The following is a 17,686-nucleotide window of genomic DNA, read 5'->3' on the forward strand; positions in this document are numbered from 1 at the left end:
TTTTTGTGCCCGTGCCTCCTACTCTGCAACTATCTAATAGAGGGTTTTGTCTTCCATACTAGCTCTGAGATAGCACTGTTGCCATAGCACCTGACATATACTGAGTGCTTATTTTAGGCAAGGCTCTTTGGTGGCAATGGAAACCCATTCATACCAGTTTGGTAAACAAGGAAGTTTCTTGTATGCTTTTTGGAAGCAAAGGGCCTTGGGGATCACCAGAACTGGGGACTGAGGCACTGAGGGTGCTCTCCTGGGCTCCCACATACCTGGTCCCTCTTTTGGGAGAGGGGTGTGCTTTATCTTCTCATTATCTAGATGAACTTGCAAGGTCATGATTACCTCCCAGTTTCCAGTAACCCTCTGTGGCTGTCCTAATCTTTGTGACTTCGTAATCTTCCAAGCACTGACGTAGAGTTCCACCAAATAGAATGGCTCAGTTACTAGGAAGAATTCCACTGGCCAGAATTGGCCTATTGGATCGAGACCACACCAGTATTAGATCTCTGGCCTGGGAATGGATTAACTGCCGTAGGGTCAGGGCTCTACCCCTACCCAGATGGCTTTGGGGGAGTGGGAAGGTAGGGCAGGTCCCTGGGGACCAAAGGCAGCTCTTTTGGGCTGGGCAGACCACAAAACACATCTCTTACATTATTTAAGTATTTGCTAGATAAAATGATTCATCCTGTTTTCCAATCGTAATACTCCGTGTTTTTGTTTATTTGTTTTTTTTTCATTTTTGAGACAGAGTCACACTCTGCTGCCCAGGCTGGAGTGCAGTGGCCTGATCTTGGCTCACTGCAACCTCTGCCTCCTGGGTTCAAGTGATTCTCCTGCCTCAGCCTCCCGAGTAGCTGGGATTACAGGCACCTGCCACCATGCCCGGCTAATTTTTGTATTTTTGGTAGAGACGGGGTTTCATTATGTTGGCCGGGCTGGTCTCGAACTCCTGACCACAAGTGATCCGCCCACCTTGACCTCTCAAAGTGCTGGGATTACAGGTGTGAGCCATCATGCCTGGCCAATACCCCATGTTTTGATGTGAAATTTTTCTGTGCCTCCTGTCTTTGGTTAAGAATTACTAGGCATTCTAAAGTATGTCTTCACCTGTCTGGACAATGCCCCTGCCCTGCTCCTCAGCCCTTCTTTGGGGTTGGACTCTGCCTGAATTACATAATGAAGGCTGCCAGAGAGGAGGGCAGCTCTGCAGGTGACAAGACTTCAGGACAGTGTGTCACCCTTTCCCATTCACTGAGTGTGCAGAACTGCAACCGAGGCAGCTGGAGCCAGGAGGCAACGAGGGTGCTGCAGACACAGCCTGAAAAGTGGTGCCGGCTTGCGTGGCTCTTTCCAGAGAGAAAAAATGATTTGCCTTTCCATTTGTACAGAATGTCGCTGCTTCCCATTCTTCCTCTATACAGAAGGAAAGGGAAAAGAAGTCATTATTCCAAGACAAGACGGAAGAAAGAGAACTAGCCCCATTCAGGGAAGTCAAGTTTCTGGCTGAGCTGTGCTTTGCAACTTCATTAAACCCATGTGTTATTTTGAGTGGCGGGAATAATAGGACTTGCACCTAATCAAGGAAAGGAATTCCAAACAAAAGCTTGGGTGGGGTTTCCTGGGCAGAAGCGTGATATTGTAATAAATGGGAAGCAGGGTTCTACAGTCCAATCTCTGGTCTGATTACACAAATTATAGCAAAGGGCCTGTTTTCAAAGGAATGTAACACACCCCACCGAGGCCCCTCCTCAGCGGGCGTGTCTTCATTTCCTCAAGCTCCCTCCTTAACAGCTAACGCCTTTGCCAGAGGAGCTGAGGGCCCTATGCGGGACAGTTAAGATGCCTTCTTTAGGGTCTCTGCCTTGGGGCCATTTTACAGGTGAGTTTACCTTATGCTCAAATCCTTTAGGGACTCCTGTGGCTAAATTCTCTGCCCTTCTCTTGCCTTACTGAACAGAAAGTGAATGCAGGAACCTGACCTTCCAGTCACAATTGCGAACATTTCCAAGCTCTAATGAGCCAAGCGCTTTATATGGAGTTGAGGAAAGCATTTAGATGAAGAGTCTGTCTCTCTCTCTCTTTTTTTTTTCTGCAAAAGGTGTATCATCCCTTGCCACTGTGCCTGATCGCCTGCTGCTGTCATTGGTCTTCAGATGCCCACCCCGGCCTCCTCCTTCCCTTTCCGACTGCCTGGGCTCAGCCAGTTGAGCCACTGAGGAATTCTCCCTGCTGCTTCCTCTTGCAGTATCCTGCTCCCTACCCCACTTTTTCTTTCCTTTCTTTCCCATCTTTCCCATCTTCAGATTTTAACATCCTCTCCTCACGAAAGCTCCCTGGCCTTATCCTGCCTGGACTGTCCCTGAGTCTCTGTTAGATCCCCAGAGCACCCTGGGTTCACGTTTTGAGTTGTTATCTCACCCAGTATTAAATGATACCTTCGCTTCTTTTTCCTTTTTAACTTATAAGCGCCTCAAAGTCTAGAACTGTCCATCTTCAAATTCGCGATACCTGGCACATAATAGATACACCCGAATAGTTTGGAGATATTGTCTCTTAAACAGATTATATATTCTGATTTTATTTTTTACTACAGCCAATTTATGCCCCGTAGAAGTTGTATTTCTATTATAGCCCTATCTATGTAGTAGTAAAAATTTTTTATACCATTTTGATTTGTTTTTACCCGTATATCTTGCTGCCTTGTCTCTGTTTAACTTTAAGATGCAAGGAGCCCAGTAACTGTGCAGCAACGCATCACAGGACAGTTGCCTGACACTTTGGCATCCTGGGTTGTGGCCCTCATCCTTCAATGGGGACATGTTCAAGTTACTGCAGAATCTGAAGGGCAAGATGAAATCATACAGGTGCTGGTGCCTACCTCCTCCTTGCCTGTCTGATGCAGCCTCCCTCTGCTCTCTCTCGGCTCTGCCCCTTCCAACCTTCCTGAACATCTCTCCTCCATTTATTTATTTATTTATTTATTGCCATAGGTTTTTGGGGGAACAGGTGGTATTTGGTTACATGAATAAGTTCTTTAGTGGTGATTTCTGAGATTTTGGTGCACCTATCACCTGAGCAGTATACACTGAACGCAATTTGTAGTCTTTTATCCCTCACCCCCTCCCACCCTTTCCCTCGAGTCCCCAAAGTCCACTGTATCATTCTTATGCCTTTGCATCTTTGTAGCTTAGCTCCCACTTATGAATGATAATATATGATGTTTGGTTTTCCATTCTTGAGTTGCTTCATTTAGAATAATAGTCTCCAGTTCCGTTTAGGTTGCTGCAAATGCCATTCATTCCTTTTTATGACTGAGTAGTATTCCATTACACACACACACACACACACACACACACACACACACACACACCAGTTTCTTTATCCACTCATTGATTGATGGACATTTGGGCTGGTTCCATGTTTTTGCAGTTGTGAATTGTGCTGCTATAAACATGCGTGTGTAAGTAATTTTTTTGTATGATGACTTTCCTCTGAGTAGATACACAGTAGTGGCATTGCTGGATCAAATTGTAGTTCTAATTTTAGTTCTTCAGGGAATCTCCACACTGTTTTCCATTGTGGTTGTACTGGTTTACATTCCCACCAGCAGTGTAGAAGTGCTCCCTGTTTACTGCATCCACACCAACATCTGTTATGTTTTTTATTTTTTGATTATGGCTGTTCTTGCAGGAGTAAAGTGGTATTGCATTGTGGTTTTGATTTGCATTTCCCTGATCATTAGTGATGCTGAGCGTTTTTTCCATACATTTGTTGGCCATTTGTATGCCTTCTTTTGAGAATTGTCTGTTCATGTTCTTAGCCCACTTTTTGATGAGCTTGTTTGTTTTCTTCTTGCTGATTTGAGTTTGTTGTCGATTCTGGTTATTAGTCCTTTGTCAGATGTATAGATTGTGAAGATTCTCTCCCACTCGGTGGGTTGTCTGTTTACTCAGGTGACTGTTCCTTTTGCCCTGCAAAAGCTCTTGAGTTTAATTAAGTCCCACCTATTTATCTTTGTTTTTATTGCATTTGCTTTGGGTTCTTGGTCATGAAATCCTTGCCTAAGCCAACGTCTGGAAGGTCTCCCATTCCTGTGTCCGCCGCACTTTGCGCATGCTGGCCTTGTCTCTCTCCCGTTGGGCACAGTGACCTGTCATCCTGCCAGGATTGGCTTCGCTGGCCTCCTCTGGGAAGCCTTCTGTGATTCCTTCAGCTTCCTGCACCCTGCCCTGAACTCTGTGGGTGAAAGCCCCCAGTGTGCATCATGTTTTATCATAGTCTTTGTTTATGGGTCTCGCCTCCCACTGGATGGAAGGGGGTGGGGTTCTCAGGAAGGGAGACCTGGCCTTACTCCTTTTGGTATTGTCCAGCATCTAGCCGAGTGCCAGGCATGCACTAACTACTAGGTAATCCAGTAAGTTATTTGATAAGGGGCATTTTCTTCTTTAAATAATGAATTTTAAAAACTTAGTGGTGGTGTTTTGAGTTTTAAAATGATTGCCCATGTCCTAGTATAGTTGGGGCTCTGCACTGTGCAACTCTGTTTTACACATGAGGGAATGGAGACTCAGAATCCTTAGCCACACAACTGGCAGGAGGCGGGATGGTGCCTCAGCATCAGGCCTTCAGAGTCTTCCTCTGGTGGGCTTCTCCCCAGACAAGACAGAGTCCTGGAGACTTCATAAAAATTTTACGCTGGCAGGAGATTTCTGGTGTGCCCGTGGGGTGGAGGCAGGCTGGACTCCAGGGAACAGGAACAGCTTTCAGAATTGCCTCTGATATAGTCCCGAGGTGACCTTTTCACACATTGGTGGCAAGACTCATTTTAGTCCTCAAAGTGGAAAGATTTCAGAGAATGAGAAAGGAGAGATGAAGTTCTGTGAACACTACAGAAGGTTGTGTTGAGGTTAGCCACGTCCCTGAATTGTATACCTTACAGATTTTCTTACACATTTTACTTCGGTGTTGTTTTTCCTGTGTACATGAATTTTCCTATGCTGTGCAAGATATTGCATTCCCGGGCTGGGCACAGTGGCTCACGCCTGTAATCCCAGCACTTTGGGAGGTCGAGGAGGGTGGATCACTTAAGGCCGGGAGTTCAAGACCACCCTCGCCAACATAGCAAAACCCCGTCTCTACTAAAAATACAAAAATTAGCTGGGCATGGTGTCGGGTGCCTGTACTCCCAGCTACTGGGGAAGCTGAGGCAGGAGAATCGCTTGAACCCCGGGAGGTGGAGGTTGCAGTGAGCAGAGATCTCTCCACTTCACTCTTGCCTGGGCGACAGAAAGATACTCCGTGTCAAAAACAACAACAAAAAAAGATACTGCATTCACTGACACACACATACTCAGAAATGCTTATAAATATCCCATTGTTGCCTGCATAATTAACCCAGAGGAGAGATGCATGCGGGAGCTGCTACTTTGTGCTTGTCTGCTTGCTAGAGATTCACCAGCAGCAAACCCAGACAAGCTGTTAATAAGTGTTAAACACCCCAGAGGCTGCATGCTGGGTGGAGTCCCAGCCAACACTCAGGGGACAAAAACCTTTCCCTTGAGGTAGCCTCTCTCGATTGCTATGGTAAATAAAGTTCGTAAATAGCATTTTTAGAAGTATTTACAATATTCTTTCCGTACAGTAAAATTTCATTTGTTTGGGATAATGAAAGTCATCTAACTTAGAAGCTATAGGGACAATTTAAAAACATTAAAGTATATACATAATAAATTGCACTAAACTGACAGATGATATTTCTAAAAGATGTTTCTGAAATATGATCTGTGACACAAATTTTAAGCATTATTGCCCAGTAGAGGGATTTAGGGGATCTGTGCTAATGGATATTTAAGAGCAGCAATTAACATACCACTTGGTAATGAAGTACTCCTAGATTGCTTAAGGGGCACTGCCTGGCAACAGTTGGACCCTTAAATTCCTTACATAGCCCAGTGTTCATTTGAATGAACTTAAAACTATTTGACTACCTTTGTTCTGCTAGACAAACGCTTTAAACTTCCAGTTGTGGGTCTAGGGTTATCTCACGTTATGAATTAATGTGGTCTACATGAAGGACATCCATGCTCCTATGTTTTAAATCAGCAAATATTTGAATATGTGCTATGTGCAGCAGTGTTGGTCAGCCTTCAAATAATAAAAAGTATTTCCCGCCCTCAGGAAGTTTGCAGTCCACTGTGTAGGATAGACAGAGAAACTGGCATTTGGCCCTGGCATAGCATTGTCAAGGGGCTGGGCTTTGGAGTTGGTTGGCTCTGCTGTTTACTAGCTCTGTGTGTGTGTGTTTTACCTCTTAAGCCTCAGTTTCTTCATCTGTAAAATGAGGATCATGATACATCTTAAGGTTATCGTGAAGAAGGGCAAGGTAAACCCATGTAAACTCTCAAGCATAAATGTTCGTTGTTTATCTGGTGTGGTTGCTGCTGATGCAGTAAGGAAATGGCTGAGATACAGCATGGCAAATGTTCCATTAGACTAGATATGTGTTATATCCCTGAGAACACACAGGTGTGAGCAGGCTAACTCCTGGTGAGGGGTTGAGATGGGGGCAAGAGAGGCCAATAGTTGGGGAAAAAGTTAGAAGGCTACAGATGAGCGGGACATCAGTACTTCTCTGTTCATCCATTTGGCAAACATTTTTGGTGTGCCAGAGACTTCACTAGGCACTGGGATTATAGGAGTGACTTAGAACAGATTAAAAACCCTGTTGGAGCCTGCATTCCCATGGGAGAGAGAAGGGAAGTGCATACCCACGTGTGTAAGAACACTGAGGTGAGGGGTATAAGGTGAGTTCTAGGAATGTGGAGTAATTAAATATGGCCAGAAAGTAGAGGGATGTGCATGGGGTGTAGGGGAACTGGATGGCCAGGCTTAGGAGGGAAGTAAGCACATATTTGGGAAGGCCTGATGCGCCTTTCTAAAAAACCCCTGGCAGCATTGAGAAGCCACAGAAACCTTTCCTTTTTTTTTTTTTTTTGAGATCGGGTCTTGCTGTGTTGCCCAGGCTGGAGCACAGTGGCACAAGCACAGCTCGCTGCAGCCCCAAACTCCTGAACTCAAGAGATGCTCTCACCTCAGTCCAAGTCCTCGCCGTGTTGCCCAGGCTGATCTCAAACTCCCGGGCACAAGCAGTCTTCCTGCCCCAGCCTTTCAAAGCACTGGGGTTATAGGCATGAGCTGCTGTGCCCAGCCTACTTTAAAATAAATAAATAAATAAATATTTTTATCTGCTGTCATTGTAACACTTATTTCTTACAGAAAATATATACGAAATTAGAAAGTGAAAGCAAAATACCCATAGCCCCCACCTCTCAGGAAAAAAATTTGTAGTTTGACCAACTTATTTTCAGGTTCTGCCCCCATGGCATTAATTTATTTCTTGAGTTGACATAGTTACGATCATAAGTACAATTTAGTTATCTGGTTTTTCCCCACTTTAATAGAGTAAGCATTTTCTCAAATTCTTGTAAACAGTATTTTACTGGCTAAGTAGTATCCAGTCGGGAGTATGAAACATGGTTGACTTAACCAGCTCTTTCTTTCAGATCATTCAGTTGTTTCCAAGACCTTATTAGCATAAAGAATGAATGTTGAGCATCTTTATATGTGAAAGCATTTCTATACCTGAGATTATTTCCTAATGTTAAATCGGCAGCATTGTGATTACTAGTTCAAGGCACTGGTCATTTTCAAAGATGTTTGCAGTTTGGAACCCATTGTCATCGTACTTCCCTAAAAGATTGACGAAAAAATAGTGTAAACCTCTCTGTGTCATGAGACACCTGGAGGCATGGTGAGGGTGGATTTGAGCACCAAGATGCTGGTGGGAGTAATAGCCGTTAGGAGACAAAGTCTCCCCCAAGGCAATGGCATTGCTGAGAAAGAATGAGGGGACCGGCCAGGAGCTGTGGCTCACGCTTGTAATCCCAGCACTTTGGGAGTCCGAGGAGGGTAGATCACTTGAGGGCAGGAGTTTGGGACCAGTGTGACAAACATAGCAAAACCCCATATGTACTAAAAATACAAAAATTACCCAGACGTGAGGGCGCAAGCCTGAAATCCCAGCTACTCGGGGGGGATGAGGCAGGAGAATTGCTTGAACCTGGGAGGTGGAGGTTGCAGTGAGCCAAGATCATGCCAGTGTACTGCAGCCTGGGTGACAGAGTGAAACTCTGTCTTGGGGGAAAAAAATGAGGGGACCTTGCTTGAATGTGAAATGTGTAGGCTTGTGGCACATCATGAACTTCAGCCAGGCATGCCGAAGATGATGCCTTTTAGTTTAGGACCTCCAGAATTCCCTCTTGCCTTTCCCCCGTAGTCTGTACCTTGTAGCCATTTGCTTCAATGTCAGTATCCCCTACTGAATTGAGTTCTCTGAGCCCACAACGGCAGATATTAGCATTTTTATGTCCCTAGTTATTGTTTAAGGTCTATAAAATGGGGGGGGGGGGCGGGTGGTGAAGGGAAAGGGGACTGGGCATCGAGTGTGGCTTGCGCAAGGAACATGATCCTTGTCCCACTGTGGCTGGGGCTGGCAGGGCTGGGCAGCAGGAGGGAGCGGCAGGAGGGGAGGGGACAAACCTCCCTGCCCAGGGTGAGGTAGAGTGGAGCCCGGGCAGGCAGTGGTGGAAGATTTGGGCCTCCATCGTGGCTCTGGTTTCACCACTGAGTGACCTGGAGCAAACCATCGTGCTCTCTCCATGCTTCATTTTCCTCAGGAGGGTGCCAGCAGCGGCAATCTCTTTAAATGGAACATTGAACGATTGTTTTTAGGTCTATAGGTAAGAGGTACAATTTAAAGGAAAGGCAGGGTGATGAAATCAAACTCAGAGGACTCACAAGTAGCTCTCTTTGGAATGTTGGAATCATGGTCCGTGGCCCATGGGGAGTGCTCAGTCTGTGTTAGCAATGGAGATGGGTGATAACAGCCACTCATCGGAGGGTACCTTTCTCACTGACCAGCTGGGAATAGTGTGTTTCTTTGGGTAGTCTCTGCCTCTCGACAGATGGAAACACCTTCTCCATTGACCCTGCCCCTGCGCTTGTCCTTTGGAAAACATCCTTGGCCTGGGCTTTTGGGGCTGGGAACACATTCCCCAGCCCTGCCCTCCTGAGCTCTCCTGCAGCTGCTGGAAGAAGCACCTGGAGGATGCCCAGCTGCACCCCACTCAGGTCCTTCCGGAATCTCGAGGCTAGATAACCCCAGTGTTAGAGCATGTATGAGCTTCTGAGGGCTGCTGTAACACGTGACCACAACTGGTGGCTTGTAACAACAGGAATCTATTCTCTCCCGGTTCTGGAAGCCAGAAGTCCCAAATCAGGGTGTCTGTCGGGCCATGCTCCCTTCAAAGGCTCTGGGGAGAATCCTTCTGTGCCTCTTTAAGCTGCTGGTGGCTCCATGCCTTCCTCGTCTTGTGTCTGTGTCACGCCACACTCTGCCTCTGTCTTCATACAGTCTGCCTGTTCTTTGTGTTTTTTTTCTGTCTCTTCTAAGGTCACTTCTCATTGGATTTGGGAGCCCCCTGTGTAATCCAGGATGCTCTCCTCCCGATAGCCCTAATTACGTCTGCAAATATCATTTTCTCAAATAAGGTCACATTCACAGGTTCCAGGAATTAAGATGTAGGTATATCTTTAGGGGGGCCACCATTCAACTCCTGCAGGCCAGAGGTGGAGGTGTGCTCTCATGGGAAGACCAAAAGGTCCCCTCTGGGCACCCAAGTCACAGATATTTGGCCTGACCTGGCTCTAGAGCCTCTCTTCCTTCTTAGGAGAAACTGGGAGATTCAGAAAGTTCCCAGCAGGAGGTAGGGTTAGCCTGGCATTTGGTGCCCAGGATTGCCTGGGTGCTAGGGTGGTCTTCTCAGGCACACTCTGCCACCCAGATTTTCTGGAAGGATGGCACTTCTAGCTCATGCATGAGGTTGGTGCAGCCTGGAGTCAGATATCTCTCTTGGCTTCTTGTGTAAGCAGGTGAACTCAGTGGCAGTAATTGTAGCTGTGGTTGGATTTTTGTGGTAAAGGGGAATGGCTGTGGAAGACAGAAGCTGGGTAGCACTTGAGAGAAATTTTGTGATCGTGTAGGATAGGCAAGGCTGAATTTCAGTTACCGGAATAGTTTTATAAACACTCCACATACGTAAATGCCAACAGTATAATTCAAATGAGAAGCGAGGATTTGTCATTGTGGAGGTCAGGTATGGGTTATGTTTCAGGGTTAATAATCAAGCTAAAGTTAATTCCTGGCTTTAAAGCTACAGTTGATGAAGAAGTAATTTTGTGTGAGTTTTCCCTTTCTGCCTTGCTCCAGTCAAAGCTCTGTTCAGTTCTTTGGTGACAACTGACCTCTCTCTTCCTTCTCTATCTCTCCTCTCCCTTTGCTTTTCCTTATGCCACGCTCCTCCTCTTTCCTCTTCTCAAGACTCTTCAGGGCTATTGAACATACCAACAGGATTGTCCTGTTGATGTGAATGTGTTTCCACAGTGGTTTCAAAGTGGCTCGATCCAAAAGCTGAGGAGGTTTTTAGGGATGGGCCTTCCTGGACCACATTCTCCCCGCCCCACCCACGGGGAGGGTGCCAGGCGGATCTCTGGCTTGGATCCAAGTGTGTCAACAGCCTGTTGCTTTCTAGTTCAACAACAGGGAATAATCTTGGGTAAATATGGCCGTTGGAAAAAAGCAAATATTTGTCTTGGCAGTTGTAGTCATTCAAGCATCTAGCCCCTCTTGTGTTCCTGAGGGAGCTATGCCAGAATGTATGGCATAAAATCCCACATCTGGTTAAGAAATACTGGTAGGAATAGATAAATAAAGGATGTTTGGAAGGCAGTGCTCTTTCTCCTTTTTTCTTTGTCTTTCTCTTTCTTTGTCCCACTCTCCCTGTCTCCCTCACCTCTCTGAACAAGTCTGAATATTCTCTTTTCCCTAATTTTGGTTGCTTAAGCTAGTGTTTCTCAAGTTTAGCCTGTTGACATTTTGGGCCAGATCATTTTTTGTCGTATGGTGCTGTTCTTACCATCAGAGGATGTTTAGCAGCTGCGTCAGCCTCTACAAACTATGCCAGCAGCACTAGGCCCCAGTGGTGGATACCAAAAATTTCCCCAGACAATGCTGAATGTCTCCTGTGCGGGAAAATTGCCCTTGGTTGAGAACCACTGGCTAAGCCAATCTTCTCCAAGGTGGTAAGCGTACTACTGGTGGCGTAGTAGAAGAAGCTTCCACGTACGGGGGTGTGTGTGTGTGTATGTATGTGTGTGTGTGTGTGTGTGTGTGTGTGTGTGTAGGGAGGAGTGGCAGTTGGGTTCCTTAACCTTTGTAAGGATCACTTTTCAACCCAGCTGTAGTCAGCCGGTCATAATGTGGGTCTCACAGCAGTGAAGGCAGCTGGTGATGATCAATCAACATGATAGGCCGTTCACTTTTAGAGCAGGTCTTAGCTATCTTCCTTTTCAGGCTTATTGCTCTTCCTCCAGTGGTTTTAAAATGCAGATGCCAGTTGCACTGAGGGCGCTCGGGAGATGAGCCTGACACTTGGCACCTTTTGGTTGCGTTATTCTTCAGCCAGGCAGCAAAGCATGACAGGAGTCTATTGCCCATCACTCCTGCGAGTCAGTCAAACTTATTTCATGTCATCTGGGGAGAAGGTGCCAAACTGGAATGTCAAGGTGACGTGCTCTTTGGGTAAATGTAGTTCCTGGACCTTCTCAAGCATGACTGCACTTTTTACAGCCAGCAGTCTTGCTTCTTTAGAAAACTTAATAGACTCTATCTCTATGGAACTGTCCATCTACCCTTAAAACCTTATATATTTTTATCATTTTTTAAAAACACACTTTCAGAGTTTTGAGCTTGTTGTAGTAATGTCATACTGACACAATTAAGTTAAAAACAAGGTGCTTTTATCTTCATGTGTTGCCTCCTGTTTTTAACTAGTTATTGGGAATTGTAAACATCTGCAGGAATAGAAGGAACGGTAGGCTCCCACGCACCAGCTTGTCTCCAGTTTTCAATACATGAGCCATCTTGTTTTAACTAGAGTCCCCTTTCTCCATTCACTTGATTATTTTGACATAAATCCTCAACAACACATCATTTCATCTGTACATATTTGAGTATACACCTCTGAAGGGCTCTTTTCTTAAACACGGTTATAATCCCCCCAAAGAAAGCAACCACCATTACACCTAAACATTCCTCAATATGAAACATTTGTTGCATTTGGTTGATATATCTCTTACATATCTTGTGGTCTACCCTGTAAAACCTTTTCATGTAATCAAAATCTTCAAGGGCAGGACAGACCTGGAAGTCATCTTTTGTGTCTTTGCGTCTGATAGGCGAGGGTGCAGAGCCTTTTGCCGGGCACCTGGTGGGAACATCGTAGATAACCTGCTTTTCCTCTGATTCCCTGTTATGCTCTTCTTTCCAGGTTCTCTGGCTTGACACTGGGCATAGCACTTTCTTAAGGGTAGTGCTCAGCTGGTGGGTGTCCTGAATTGCTTGACAGTTCCTCCCCCCATGCCTGCCCTTGGGTGGGCTGCTGTCATTTTCACCTCCTTTTTTTCTTTTGTAAGTCAGGGTCTTGCTCTATTGCTCAGGCTGGAGTACAGTGGCACAATCATGACTCGCTGTAACCTCGACCTCCTGGGCTCAAGTGATCCTTTCACCTCAACCTCCTGAGTAGCTGGGACTACAGGTGTGTGCCACCACACCCAGCTAATTTTTTGTTTTTATTTTTTGTAAAGACAGGTTCTCACTCTGTTGCCCAGGCTGGTCTCGAACTCCAGGGCCCAAGCTATCCTCCCACCTTGGCCTCCCAAAGTACTGGGATTACAGGCCAGCCTTTTTGCCCCCTTAGATGGAGCCTTTTAAATCTACTCTCTGTCAGACTTTTCTGTGCCAATATCTGGCACCAGCCTGAGTTCTGGATGTACGTAAAAATGTACTAATGCTCGAAGCATTAGAGAGTAAACTGAGTCTGGATCGATGCTTCCTGACGCTTTCTTTGCAAGCCACCTTTGTGGCCCCTGCCTTTCCTTGCTGTTGCCCCTGCAGGCCTCTCTGGGGAGGCTGTGCCCCCTCCCATACCCCCACTGACCCTGGGTCTGGAGGCGGGATCTGTGGGCACCTGACCCCCTGTTGCATTTTGGAATCCCACGCTCTGTGGTTGTTCGCCACCCCCTCCTGCTGCGCTCTTCCTGTCTTGCCCCCATGGCTCCTCCCAGCCTTGTGCTGTCCTCCCCTGGCCAAGGCCTGGCTGTCACCATGGAGCTGGTGCCCTGTTCATAGGCCTTCCCGGTTCCCATGCCTCTCTTCTCATAGGTAGTGGCTCCAGTGCCCCTGCAGGCCAACCCATAACAACTGAGCCCCCAAGCTGACCCTTACCTGTCTGTAAAAGCCTTCCCTTCCAATCAGCAACCGGTGTTTATAACTGCATCCTGAGCCAAGTGTGGTTTCCCCAGAAATGCTGCCCCCTTGACATGCTCCACCTTGATCACACCCCTCACCAGCTCTTTGACCTCCTCAGAACCTCCCTGAAGAAACTCCTCCTTGTCTTCTCACTCTGGCAGCCACCCCTGTCTTCACTTCCTTCTTTACCTGGCTCCACTGAGAGATCTGAGCCCTGGAGAATGGAGGTGTTGTGGCCTCCTCCCCTTCCCACTGGCCCAGCCCTTGAATGCATCATTAGAGATGGGTGCCAGCTCATTTGAGGACCCTCTACCTTGGCTCAGCCCTCTTCCCACATTCATCCTTCTAGGGGCCCCAGTGAGCACACAGCTTCTTCAGGAAAAATGCAGCTCTTTACCCCTCCTCTTCAGCACCTGCTTTTCATAGAGAACCCTCCTCCTATCTTGCACGGATGACAGGGGTCCCATGGGGCCATGCACCCAGCTTCCCTTCTCTCTCCCTGGCCATGTTCCAGCCTGGGGGTGGAATAACCTGCCCATTTCCCATTTCTTCCAGGGTCTCCTTTCCCCAGCAATCCCCTTCCCTCCCTAGTCCATGGTTTCTGCCTTCCCTTTTGCTCTTTCCCTTCAGTCTACAAGTTGCCCAAATCCCTGAATTTCTTTCTTGCTTGCTTGCTTTCTTGCTTTCTTTCCAACAGAAGGAGCCCTCCCCAGAACCCTGAGAGGGGTGCTTTATTATTCTTTTCTGTGGATGGGGACACAGTGGCTTAGTGGGGAAATAGCTGCCCAAGCTCACAACTATCTGATTAAAGTTGGAGGCAGGTTGGGAGCTCAGCCACCTGACGCCCTGCACATGTCTTCAACTTTGGGTCAAAGGCGGGGAAAAAATGCAGCCCTTCCTGGGTGTCCCATCTTTGGTGCGGGGTTAAGGAAGGAGTCTTGGGACCAAATGAAGTGACTGCCAGTGCAAGTCATTTGAGGCTTTAAGCTGCTTAACTCTCAACTCCTTGGTATTTTAGGTACCATCTGTTTTCCCATCTCAATTATGAATTCTCCAGGGACTGTCACTTCATTTTTCTTGCCTCTTGGGATGTTTTGTGCATAGTTGATGCTTAGTAATGGGCTCTTATTCATGTAGAAATTTTTTGCCTTTAACTTCAACCTGGAAGGCTTTTAAAAAACATGATTAGCCAGGCGCAGTGGCTTAGCCTGTAATTCCAGTGCTTTGGGAGGCTGAGGTGAGAGGATCACATGTGGCCAGCAGTTTAAGACCAGCCCAAGCAACATAACTAGACCCCACCTCTTCAAAAATAAGGATGAAAAAATTAGCCAGGCATGGTGGTACATGCTTTTATAGCTCCAGGTACTCAGGAGACTAAGGTGGGAGGATTGCTTGAGCCCAGGTGTTTGAGGTTACAGTGAGCTGTGTCGCACCACTGAAGCCTGGGCAACAGGGCGAGACCCTGTCTCAAAAAAAAAAAAAAAAAAAAAGACTCTTTCCTTGCGTGTGTGTAATGAATATAATGAATACTTGATGTTTTTGCTTATTGAGGTATGGTCATTCCAGACTTGAACTTTCGTTTGTATAAATTTTTCTATTTCTGAAATCAGGACCCATCAACAGTGTATTATATGTCACAGTGTGGTTTATAATTCATGGCATTTTATAATTGAAGAAATTTGGCATTTTAGTTGTAGATATAAAAATATAAGTGTTACAGATCCTAATCCTAGCTTTTTTCTGTCTAAAAATATAGAGTCTCAGCTCACTTTCTCTGTTTATCTTGCCACTCCCTACCTCCTACAAATGTAGAGGGAGATTGCCAAAAAAATGGAGATTCTGGTGGGTTGACTTAGATGAGTGCTTCTGAAATCATCTGAAAGATTAATATCTGTTTCAGGGCTGGGCGCAGTGGCTCATGCCTGTAATTCTAACACTTTGGAAGGCTGAGGTGGGCAGATCGCTTGAGCCCAGGAGTTCCAGACCAGCCTGCGCAACATGATGAAACCTCATCTCCACCAAAAATTTAAAAATTGGTCCAGAATGGTGGCATGTGCCAGTGGTCCCAGCTACTTGGGAGGCTGAGGTGAGAGGTGGGAGGGTTGCTTGAGCCTCGGAGGTTGAGCCTGTAGTGAGCCAAGATTGTGCCACAGCACTCCAGCATGAGTGGCAGAGCAAGACCCTATCTCCAAAAACAAACAAACAAACAAAAATATTTTCAGGCTGATAAACTTTTGCAAAATTCAATAAAAATGAAATATTTGAAAAAAAAATACAAGCACATTAAAAAAAATCAGAATCAGTGTAAATCACTTTGTCCAATTGCTATATAGAATTTTCTAAGTGTTTACTCTCAATTTCTGTATTTACTGTGGTCTAGTCACAAACTGGTGAACGCAGACCACCTCTTGGTAGTGTGAACTAAATAATGGAGGTTTTACTTAATTCATCAATTTCCATGGAATCACTTAAAAAAAAAAAAATTAGTCCAACTTCTTCTGTTCGCTGATGACCATTCAGAAAACACTTCTTGGAAGCACACTAATGTCCACTGCCCTGCAGAGATCAGGCATGAAGGTTTGTGTGACTTAGCTTCATCAATGTTCAAGCTATAGTTTAATTCCGTGTTCATTACTTCATCCACTGAAAACCAGTGGAAAGCAAGTGAGTGGCTGTTCTCCAGGTGTATGGAACGTGCCCAACCCTCCCTTGCCTTGTGGTAGAATCATGGATTTGAATATTTTCCCAACTACTTAGTGTGAAATTTCAGTATCCCAATTCATAACAGTCAGATGTAATTTTGTCTTATTCTGTTTATTTGTAAGGTTGAAAGTAGGAATTGGGAACTGCCTTTTAAAATAGCAATAGAGTGTTTTGACTCTTGGTCTGCAGGGGTCTGTGGGGTGATTATGTGATATTTTATGCTCTAAGGTAGTGGTGATTGTCTTACTAGAACATGTAAATATTTAAATCTTAGTGAGAATTGGCAGGGAATATTCAAGGAAGTATACAAAACAATTCAAAAATGAAGCCTGAGTTAATTGTTTTGTTTTAAAGTTATGTTCAAGATCACGCCATTGCACTCTAGCCTGGGTGACAGAGTGAGACTCTGTCTCAAAAAAATAAAAAATAAAAATAAAGCTGTGTTCAAATAATACTGTTTATGGTGAGATGATATGTAACATGTTTATGCATTTGTGAAAAGGAATTAGAATCTAGAGGAACACTGTCTACTATGAGGGGATAGCAGTGGACCCTCGGGAATTGCACCCTCCCCAAAGGCCCCTGCCAGATGCATCGGTTGTTTTTTCGCAGGTGAGTTGTGTGGGGTAGACTGGCAATCTCATCCAAGGGGCAGGGAGGGAGCATGAGAATTGCTGGTACTTGCCCCATAAGGACAGAGACCCACAGAGACATGAGTAAGACATTGCTCTGTATTTTTTTTTGCATTTTAAGACACTGGAAGGGAGAAAAGGATAATGGAATGATTCCCCCCCACATAAAAGGGTAATATAGAGGAAATTTGTTCCTGGAGAAGACTTTGCTATTTGAATATATATATTTATTCATTCTATTTTTAACAAAGAGCAAGTACGAGTTAAGTTACTCTCCGTAGAGGAGCTGATTCTGGAAATCCGAGGGAAACACTGAGAACATAAATGGAGTAGAAAGTCCTTGCTGTCCCATGAGAGCAGGGGCTCATGCAGGTGGGTGGAATAGGAGTCCTCATGTCCTGGTTTCTGCCCCAGGGAGTGAGGTCTGGGAGGGCAGACGTGTCCTGCCCATGGTCACCTGGCCAGCTGTGTGCCACCAGGAATCAACTAAGGCCTGCTGTGTCTTTCCTGGGTCACCTTTGCCTTACTGTGTGCCATAGGGATCAGATAGAGTAAGATGGCTGTAACTTTAATGAGTAGAGAATTTGTTTTCTAAGTGAAAGCAGCTTTGTTATGCTTCTTATTATTGAAAATACTGCTTTGCTGGGCATGGTGGCTCATGCTTGTAATCCCAGCCCTTTGGGAGGCTGAGGTGGGTGGATCACCTGAGGTTGGGCATTGGAGACCAGCCTAACCAACATGGAGAAACCCCGTCTTTACTAATAATACAAAATTAGCCAGGTGTGGTGGTGCACACCTGTAATCCCAGCTACTCGGGAGGCTGAGGCAGGTGAATCACTTGAACCTGGGAGGCGGAGGTTGCGGTGAGCCGAGATAGTGCCATTGCACTCCAGCCTGGGCAACAAGAGCGAAACTCTGTCTAAAAAAA

The 17,686-nt window shown here is 45.8% G+C and overlaps 1 protein-coding gene across 1 annotated transcript in view; it reads left to right on the forward strand.

The window, feature by feature from the left end:
- The first annotated feature begins 1,758 nt into the window (after window positions 1-1,758).
- Window positions 1,759-17,686, forward strand: part of TLN2 (talin 2) — a 294,008-nt gene continuing 278,080 nt past the window's right edge. The window contains exon 1 of the mRNA XM_011967667.1: window positions 1,759-1,876. The gene's annotated coding sequence lies outside the window, so the exon portion shown is untranslated. The remainder of the gene's footprint in view (window positions 1,877-17,686) is intronic.

The sequence above is a fragment of the Mandrillus leucophaeus genome, unplaced genomic scaffold (assembly GCF_000951045.1).
Source record: "Mandrillus leucophaeus isolate KB7577 unplaced genomic scaffold, Mleu.le_1.0 Scaffold12, whole genome shotgun sequence".
NCBI lineage: Eukaryota > Metazoa > Chordata > Mammalia > Primates > Cercopithecidae > Mandrillus > Mandrillus leucophaeus.